General features: G+C 37.2%; 1 pseudogene; it reads right to left on the reverse strand.

Annotated features, from left to right (window-relative positions):
* Positions 1-6,756, reverse strand: part of LOC102814431 — a 35,003-nt pseudogene extending 28,247 nt beyond the window's left edge.
* Positions 6,757-10,854: the final 4,098 nt, after the last annotated feature.

A 10,854-nucleotide genomic window follows, 5' to 3' on the forward strand; every position in this document is an offset into this window, starting at 1 on the left:
CAAGAAATTTGAAAGACAACTATCTGGCTGACTGATTGCAACATATCCGTATTTGTGCCCATTCTCAAGAGAGGCAACCCAACAGAATGCCGCAATTATCAGCAATCTGTTTGATATCCCATGCATGTGAAGTTTTACTAAAGGTAATACAGAAATGGCTGCAAGCATACATTGACAGAAAATTTCCAGAGGTTCAAGATGGATTCAGAAGAGTCCATGAAATGAGGGATTTTGGCTGAAAGCAGAGAATATCAGAAAGATCTTTACCTGTGCTTTATTGACTATGCAAAGGCTTTTGATTGTCTGGATCATGACAAGCTATGGACAACATTGTGAAGTGTGAGTATTCCGGAACACTTAATTGTGCTCATGAGGAATCTGTATCTGGACTGAGAGGCAGTTGTTCGAACAGAGCATTGGAACAATGAATGGTTTAAAATTAAGAAAGGTGTGTGATAATGTGCGTTTTTTCATCATACTTATTCAACCTGTATGCTGAACAAATAATCAGAGAAGCTGGGTTATATGAAGAAAAATGTGGCATCAGGATTGGATTAACAACCTACAATATGTAGATGATACAACTTTGCTTGCTGAAAGTGCAGAGGACTTAAAACATTTACTGATGAATATCAAAGAGCACAGCCTTCGGTATGGATTGCATCTCAATGTAAAGAAAACAAAAATCCTCACCACTGGACCAATAAACAACGTTCTTATCAATGGAGAAAAGATTGAAGTTGTCAAGGACTTCATTCTTTTTGGATCAACTATCAACACTCACTGAAGCAGCACTCAAGAAATCAAACGACGTATTACATTAGGCAAATCTGCTGCACAAGACATTTTTAAAGTGTTGAAGCGCAAAGATGTCAGCTTGAGGACTAAGTAACATGTGCCTGACCCAAGTCATGGTATTTTCAATAACCTCATATGCATGAGAAAGCTGAGTGCTCCTTGGAGGCCAAGATGGCCAAATTTTGTCTCTTATACTTTGGACATGTTGTCATGAAGGACCAGTTGTTGGAGAAGACTATCAGGTTGGGTAAGGTGGAGGGTCAGAGAAAAAGAGGAAGACCCCTCCATGAGATTGATTGGCCAAGTGGCAGCATTGATGGACTCAAGCATGGCAACAGTAGTGAGGTTGGTCCAGGATTGGGCAGTGTTTCGTTTTGCTGTGCATAGGGTCGCTATGAGTTGGTACTGACTCGATGGCACCTAACAACAACAACATAGGCTTGGGTGTCCTGGTGTGGTGCTGTGCAATAAAGTACTAGACTACAAGGTCGGTTTGTACCGCAAGGTAGGCAGTTCTAACTCACCAGCCTCTCCTTTGAAACTCTATACAGGGTCTTTATGAGTCAGAACAGACTCAAGGGCTCCTAACAATAGTAGCATAGTACTTTAGAGTAGCTCTGCTTGCATAGGGGATTACAATTTGAGTTGTTAGAAAGTCAGCAACTTGATTTTACCAGCCGTTCCATGGGAGAAAAATTAGATTTTCTGCTCCTGTAAAGATTTATAGCCTCAGAAACTCTATACAGGTGGCAAGATGATTATATTATACTACTTCTGTCATGGAAAGGGCGGTGTTTTGATCTTACTGGGATAGACAATACTCTGGATATGGATTTTGGATGTTTTAGTTCTAAAGGGAGGAAAATTCCTACATCGAGACACAATAATGATTCTGTGAACTGTAAATTGAGAATGACTTTCGGCCACTTTGAGGTCCTCATTCCTCTAGATTAACGTAGAAAAAATAAAGTTACTGTATTAGGTGGTGTGGTTTATCCTGATTACTAAGGAGAAATTGTATTGACTTTACATAATAACGAAAAATAATTGTGAAATACAGGAGATACCTTAGTATGTCTCTTATTGCCATGCCCTGTGATTAAAGTCACTGATAAACTATAGCGATCCAATTCAAACATGACTACTAATGGCCTGAACTCTTCAGGAATGAAGGTTTTGGTCAACCCACCAGGCTAATAACCACAATCAGTTGAGGGCTTGCTAAGGGTAAAGGAAATATGGAATAGGTAGTAAAAAAAGGTAGTTTTACATACCAGTTATAAACGGCCATGTAAACAGTTGCACAAATAAAGACTGTGACTGTTATGGGTATTTTTTCTTGTATGTATACATTGAACATTTTTGTAATGTTAACTTATAAAATATAATATACAAATTGGGTTAGTACATTTTTGGTTGTATGCATATTAATTATATCATGTTAGGCACAAGTATGACTTTATAATTGTCTTTATTTAGAGATTATATATGGTTTAAAAAGATGTATACAGGTGCCAAGTTAACAAGGGGTATACTAAGATAGTTAAAGTCTTTTGTCAACCTGATGGTGCCAGGATTCTCTGTGGTTTGGTAGTTGAAATGCAGTTATCCCCCATGATATGAGCTAATATAATATAATCGACTCTATTATGAAATCTGCTATGAGCAACCAGTCTGTTGAAGGAAATCTTTCTCAGGAGTGTGGCCTGTGTACAATATATCAGACATTCAGGCAAGGTTTGCTTGCTTTCTGCTGGGTCTGGATCTTGTATCAGGGCTTGTGCTCTGACCTTTGGTTCTTTGGACTTGAGCCAGTGGCTGGGTCTATTTCTTTCAATCCTGGGAATCATCAGTAGACTGCCATCATACCTGACAAACATGCTGGTGTGCCTGCCATCTAACCTCCAGATCTTGATTTATCAGCCCTTCAGTTAGAAGCCTCTAGCCTGGCATCTAACCCAGAGACTTAAGACTAACTGCATCTACAACTGTGTGAACCATTTCTTTGATATAAGCCTCTCTCTGTATATACATATATAAGTTTCATTGGTTTTCTTTTCTAGACAACCTAGCCTAAAACAAGGGCTAAGGACCCTCTGACCTACACCACAGGATTTTTCAAATGTTTTTCACCCATGGGAAAGCTGGACAATGCATAAAAACCTTTGAAGTATCAATATATTTGAATTATGATGTTGGCAAAGAATATTAAAGTACCATGGACTGCCAGAAGAATAAAAAAATCTGTCTTAGAAAAAGTGCAGCCAGAATGCTCATTAGAAGCAAGGATGGTGAGATTGTTTCACATACATCAGACATGTTATCAGGAGGGACCAGTCCCATTAAAAGGACATCATGCTTGATAAAGTAGCAGGTCAGTGAAAAAGAGGAAATTTCCTAATGTGATGAATTGACACAGTGGTTGAAATTATGGGTCTCAAACACAGCAATGATTATGAGAATGATGCTGGATTAAGGTTTCATTCTATTGTACATAAAGTCACTATGAGTAATACAACAAAGTATACACGTATCTCATTCTATGGCCATGTACTTTAAATTATAGATCGTTGCTCTCATTGTTAAGTGCTGTTGAATTGCTTCAGATTTATAGTGACATTCTACAGGTTTTCCAAGAAGCAGCTGGTGGGTTTGAACCACTGACCTTGCGTTTAATAATACAGTGCTTATCCTACAGTGCCACATCAGGACCCCAAAATATAGCTACCATGATAAAAAAGAAAATATATGTATAAAATAAACAAAAATAGAATATATTAAATGAACAAGAGAACTAAAAATATCAGCTTATTATTTAGAATATTGGAAGTTAAATCCAGAAAAGAGCCCAACATTTTGAAAGTGAACATCCATGGAGAAAGAGATATGGAGCGGGGTGTGGAACAATGGACTAGCACTGATGTCCCTTTAAAGACTTTGGTAACACAAAAAAAATTTTCCATCATAGTCATGTATTTCTTTGTTGATCTTGGAACTAGTTTGAATAAGATAAAAGCTTAAAAATAAAAGCCAGGATAGGAGTTTTCTTTTGGGGTATTGAGAGGAGATTCTGCTCTCTTTTCTGAGAGGAAGGGATTCAAGCCTATGATTTCTCTTATTTCAGGAACAGACTTTGATTGTTCCCAAGATCATCTAATATTTGTGGGGAGCTTAGTTTTGTTTGTTCGTTTTTACTAAGGATAAGATGATAATGATATTAAAATCATACATGAAATGTAATATAGATGAAATATTGGAAGAAATGTGTTATGGTTCAAATCAACAAAATTCCACAAAGAGTTTAAGATCTTGATTTAAATTAACATGAATAGAATAAATTATAAAATTCCCTGTATTAAAAAGGGAGAGATATGAATGTATCACAACTTATTCAAAGATTTTCCTAGGTATTGAATGTGGTTCCACACTTTTGGTACTGCAAGGTCAGTAGTTAAAATCAATCAGCTGCTCCACAGTAGAAAGATGGGGCTTTCTGCTCCTACAAAGATTTACAGCCTCGGAAACCCAATACAGGGTTATGATTTGGAACAGACTATGTGTCCCATAATAACCGCAAACAACTAACTATGTTGCAATAATATTCCTTATAAATAAATTATAAATTTGAGTGAGGGTCTTTTTGAGAAGGACTATGGGGACAATTCCAGGTGCACTGTGGCTCTGTAGCATAAGCACTAGGCAGCTAACTACAAGATTCAAGCCCAACAGCCACTCCATAGCAGAAAGATGAGACTTTCTGCTCACATAAAGATTTACAGCCTTGGAAACCCTATACAGGGTCGCTATTTGTCTGAACTGACTCAGTAGCTTCAATAACAACAAAGGGGGACATTCTGTACCAGGCATTGAACCACCTTCTGGGAGAGAAAGTGCAGTGAAGAATAAAACACAGCTTTTATTCTCAAGGTTTCTATTTTTGATGAGGGAAAACAAACAGCATAGGCCCAATTCCTTGATGGATATTCTGAGATGTATAACACTACTGTAATTTTTCAAACATGGTTCTTCTGTACCTTTGCCTTCTTAAAAATGGTTTCCTCCTGGTAAGAACACAATAATTCACTTTGTAACAATTTAGTTCCATTCATCAAGTTCACAATTTAACTTGAATTATACTCTCTTCAGGAAATTTTCTTTAACTCTCCCTGTAGATTTAGATATACTGTATTCCTTCAAACCATGCCATGTATCTAGCACTGTACATATCCAACTAAATTGCCTTAGTAGACTGCCTTCCCTAACATGTTATGAATCTTTTTACCATATAGATTGACATTTTTATCAGCTGTTCTTACTGCTTCATATATAGCTAGTTACATATTTGTTCAATTAACATTTGATGAATAAGTAGTGAAAATTTTAATACTGGTGAAGCTGTTAGATGAAGACATGTTAGATGGCTTGCTACAAATTAAAATTTTCAGTATAAGTAATAAAGCATTGTCCGTTAGGTGAAGAAAATGTAAACTGTATTTTAGAAGAAAGGGAAGGACAATCCAAATTTAGGATGATTTAAACACCCTGGGGCATTCAGAAGATTGCCAGTGATTGAGAATGGCTAAGAAGGAGAGTAAATGAGAATGCAATTGAGAAAATAGTTAAGGGTCAGATTACAAGAAATCTCATGTTAAATTGCTGTGAATTTAGTCCTGTGTGTCATGGGAAACTATTTAGGCTGAAGCAGAGAAATAATAATATATGTTCCTTTTTCTCGACAAATAAAATAATTTATTTTTTATTTTGAAATTATTAGCTGCTCCTCAGAAAGCATATACAGAGTCGCTACTTAACAACACATAGCAACAATAGCAACACATTAACTGTGAAAAAAAAATTAAAACGACGTAGAAAAAAACTATGAAAGATATGAGAAAATACGAGTTTTAAAGTGTCTTAAAATCCCACTATCTTGAGGAGGGATTATATTTATTAATTATGGTGTGGTGCTCTAATATGAGCATTGGACTGCTAACCACAGGGTCAGTTGTCAAACCCCTACAACTGCTCCTGGGAAACCCTATGCAGGGTGGCTATGAGTTCAAACTGAGTGTACAACACTTAACAACAAAAGCATATGTATTATATTTTTTAATGTTTTTAAAATCATATTTTCATGTATCACTTTACATGCACCTACAAATGTATGACACACATGTTCAATTTACGTAAATGGAGTTGCTGATGTTATTGTTAGGTGTCATAAAGTTTGTACCAATTCATAGCGACCCTGTGCACAGGAGAATGAAACATTGACAAATCTTGTACCAACCTCACAATTGTTGTCACATTCCAGCCTATTGCTGCTGCCATTGTACCAATCCATCTGTTGGAGGTCTCCCTTTTTTTCTCCAACCCTCCACTTTACCAAACATGATATCTTTCTCCAGGTCCTTCCTGATAATATGTCCAAAGTATGAGAGACTATCGGGCCATACTGGTTTACAAGGAACATTCTGCATGTGCAGCTTCCAAAACAGATTTTGGTGGTTCGTGATACTTTTATAGTTTTCTCCAACACCATAACTCAAAAGAATCAATCATTCCATGGTATTCCTTATTCACTATCTAACTTACACATGAATATGTAGTTATTGAAAATAATATGTCTTTATACACCTTAGTCTTCAAACTGACATCTTTGCTCATGAACAGTTTAAAATGGTCTTGTTTTTAATGATCTTAACAAAGATTCTGAAAGCTTTACCTCATCTGTGTCATGAAGGTCAACTCTACTTTGAGGAGGCAACTCTTTACCACTCATATTTTGAGTACCTTCCAGCATGAAGGTGGCTCTTCTTCCAGCACTATTTCAGACAATAGTCCTTTGGTATTCATAAGTTTTTCACTGGCATTTTATTTATTTATTTATTTATTTATGAAGTAGAATACCTTGTACTCCCTTGATTCTGTCTTAGTGTGAAAGTTCCACTGAATCATGTTCACCATGGATAATACCAGCAACATGCAGCTACCATAGTACAACAAACTGACAGATGAGTGACAAATTATCTAGCTGTGTTATTTTTCACAATCTGTAAGGTCTTTTAAAAAGCATATTGTTGTTGTCAAGTGCCATCTTCTCATAGCAACCCTGTGTAGGGTTTCTGAAGAGCATTTGGTTGGTTTGAAATGCTGACGTTTTGGTTCACAGTCCAGTACTGATCCTACAGCCCCACACCAGGAGTCTTAAGCATAGCTATTAATAAACCATTGTAGACCGACATACCAGAATGATAATGCTTATGACAATTGGAAGACAAACTGGAGCATGACCTTCGCTGGAAGCAGAGAGATGGGTTAGAAGACTTTTTAAAAGAATAGAAAATGCAGGTAATAAGCATATGAGGAAGTGACAGTGTTAAAGGAGAGCATGAAATATGACGTATAGATCTTGGTAAGATGCCTCCTAATCAGAGATTACAAATTACAAAGATCTTGGCCTCACATACTTCAGCTTATTTCATATCTCCCTTTGTCCCCTTCCAAAACAGTTGAATTCTTTACAGTATGAGTTCTAGGTTATGGCTCCAATCAGGAGAATAAGAGAAAACTCACTCTTCTAGTCCAAGTCTTCATGTGTCACCAAACAAAGGCCTTGTGCTTCCTTTTTGAATTTTTGAAAATAGTTAAACATATTTGTGATTCTATGAAATTAATAGATAGCATGCACCCTCTGAATATCAGGTAAAAACTAATGCATTTTATATAGAGCATTTGTGTGAAGTTTATTTATTTATTTTTACTTCTATGTCTTTAATAATGTTGTTGTTGTTAAATGCCATCAAGTCCATTCTGACTCAGCAGCCCTGTATAGGGTTTCCCAGGAGTGACTGGTGAATTTAAACTGCCATCCTTGTGGTTCAAACAGAACTTGAAGTACAGTACATTATCCCAGAGCATCAACCAAGACTCCTCTTTAATAATAGAAAACTGATATATTGCTATTTGCCATTCTTCTAGTAGCTAGGAAATTTATTCTTGAGCATAATGTTCCATTTCTGTATCATGTCTCAGATGAGTTTCTGGGGAAAACTAGTTACTGTTTTCCAGTGAAATCCTTGGCATTCCATTCAATGAACTAAATTGGCCATTGTATTGCCATTGTCAGCCTTTCTTGATAATGAAAGTAGTAACTAGAATTAATTTGCTTATGTTTCTATGTACCATTTGATGTACAACCATATATAAAAAGGAATTTCTAAGTAGCACTATCATGAATAACAACAACAGTAGGAAAGCCTGGTGTAAATGGTTATATGCAGTCAGCAAAGGCTTGGGAATACATTAATTTCTTAAAAATTTCCTTGTGTTTTGCTGTTGATGTTGTTGTTAAGTGCCTTCGAGTCAGTTCCATCTTATAGAGACCCTGTATAGGGTTTCCAAGGAGTGGCTGGTGAGCTTGAACTACAGACCTTGCAGTTCTAACCAAATTTTAAGTATAGTGCATTAACCCACAGTTCCACACCAGGACTCCATTAGTGTTGTTAGGAGCCGTCACATCAGTACCGATTCATAGCGATGTCACACACAACAGAAAAAAACACCACCCAGTCTGGCTCCAACCTTCCAATCATAGCTACCATTGAGTCCATTGCTGCTGCCACTATGCCAATCCATTTCATTGCGGGACTTTCTTTTTTCACTGAACTCCTATAGCTAAGCATGATGTCCTTATTCATGGAGTGACCCCTTCTGATAATAGGTCCAAAATATAAGAAATGAATTCTGGCCACCCAGGCTACCAAGAAGCATTCATTCTGACTGTACTCCTTCCAACACAGATCTGTTTGTTCTTTTGGTGGTCCATGGTACTTTTAATATTCTCCTTCAACACCATAATTCAAATACGTCAAATTTTCTATGGTATTCCTTAATCCGCAATCCTTTTGGAAAACCAAAAGGGAACAACAAATTCAGCATTTCTCAAGCTGAGAGAACTGAAGAAAAAATTGAAGCCTTGACTTGCGGCATTGAAGGATTATCTGGGAAAATTATTGAATGATGCGAAAGCATCAAAAGAGATGGAAGGAATACACAGAGTTACTGTACCAATAAAAAATTGCTCGAAGTTCAACCATTTCAAGATAGCATATGATAAAGAGACAATGATCCTGAACAAAGAAGTCCAAGCCATACTGAAGGCATTGGCAAAGAGCAAGTCACCAGGAATTGATAGAATACAATTGAAATCTTTCAACAAACTGATGTGGCACTTATCTATGCCAAAAAATCTGAAAGACAACTACCAGGCCAACTGATTGGAAGAAATCCGTATTTGTGCCCATTCCAAAGAGAGGTGAACAAACAAAATGCAGAAATAATTGAACAATATCAGTGTTATCCCATGTGAGTAAGTTTCACTAAAGGTAATAGAAAAATCACTGCAAACATACATAGATAAAGAACTTCCAGAGGTTCAACCTAGTTTCAGAAGAAGGCATGGAACAAGTATACCATTGCTAATGTCAGATGGATCTTGACTGAAAGCAGAGAATACATGAAAGTTATTTATTTGTGCTTTATTAACTACACAAAGGCTTTTGATTGTGTGAATCATGACAAGCTGTGGACAAAATTGCAAAGTATGAGTATTGTGGAACACTTAATGGTACTCATGAGGAATCTGTACATGACCAAGATGCAGTTGTTTGAACAGAACAAGGGGATACTAAATCTTTTAAAATTAGGAAAGGTGTGCTACAGGGTTGTATTGTTTCACCATATTTGTTCAAACTCTATGCTGAGCAAATAATCTGACAAACTGGATTATATGAAAAAAATGTGGCATCAGAATTGTAGGATGACTCATTAACAACATGTGATATGTAGATTATACAATCTTGCTTGCTGAAAGTGAAGAAAACTTAAAATATTTGCTGATGAAGATCAAAGACTGTAGCCTTTGGTATGGGCTGCATCTCAATGTAAATAAAACAAAAATCCTCACCACTGGACCAATAAACAACATCTATATAAATGGAGAAAAGATTGACATTGTCAAAGACTTCATTTTGCTCAGTTCAACCATCAACACTCATGAGATCAGCAGTCAAGAAATCAAATGATGCATTGCATTGCATAAATATGCTGCACAAGACCTCTGTAAAGTTTTCAAGAGCAAAGAAGTCAGTTGGAGGACTAAAGTGCTCCTGATCCAAGCCATGGTATTTTCAATAACCTCATATACATGCAAAACTTTACAGTAAATAAGAAAGACTACAGAAGAATTTATGTATTTGAGTTATGGTGTTGGAGGAGAATATTAAATGTACTATGGACTGGGTCTTCTGCCTATAAGTGATTGGAATACCGAAAATGGAGCTACAATGTGCCCAGTGAAGGAGGCTTCCTGCGGAGCCTCTGCATTGCACAAGACCATAGGTAGAATCCTGAACCCCATCCAGAATCATCTGAGGTGGGAAATTTCCACTTGAAAGAACAAGCAGACCAGCCTGGAGTGACTAGAAGAACAGAAGATACTTCTTTGAAAGAAAGACCTACAGGAAAAATACAAAACAATAATGGCAGTCTGAATGAATACTACAAGAACAAGATAGTTGCTTGCCCAGAAGACATCAAGGCAAGTGGCCAGGCCCCTCAGGGCAAACCCCCTTCCAAGACTAAGACTCAATGGGAATACACGAGCAGACATGTGCTCTGAATGGTAACCATGTTGGTCACCGATAAGGAGGAGTGAGGGAAAATCAGAAATGAAGCTGCGGGCTAAACCCTACTTGTTCAATAGACTCCTGTGAACCTGGTTAGAGACCTGGTTGGCCAGAGTATGGCAAGACCTGGGGACTTCTGGGCCCAGAGTCAGTGACAAAGTCACAGAGGACTAGAGTGGAGAATGAAGCATCCAGCTGATAAGAAGAAATGGCATATGCACAAGAACACTTACACTTGTAGATAATACCCGCTTGACCTGACTTTAATGGCTGGATGATCATAGCTCAACTAGAAGTAGGAAGAAGAGGAAAACAAGGAATCGGATACAATTTGATGAACTTGACCTACACCTATGGATGCAGTAGC

This window comes from Chrysochloris asiatica, unplaced genomic scaffold, assembly GCF_000296735.1.
Source record: "Chrysochloris asiatica unplaced genomic scaffold, ChrAsi1.0 scaffold00522, whole genome shotgun sequence".
Taxonomy (NCBI): Eukaryota; Metazoa; Chordata; class Mammalia; order Afrosoricida; family Chrysochloridae; genus Chrysochloris; species Chrysochloris asiatica.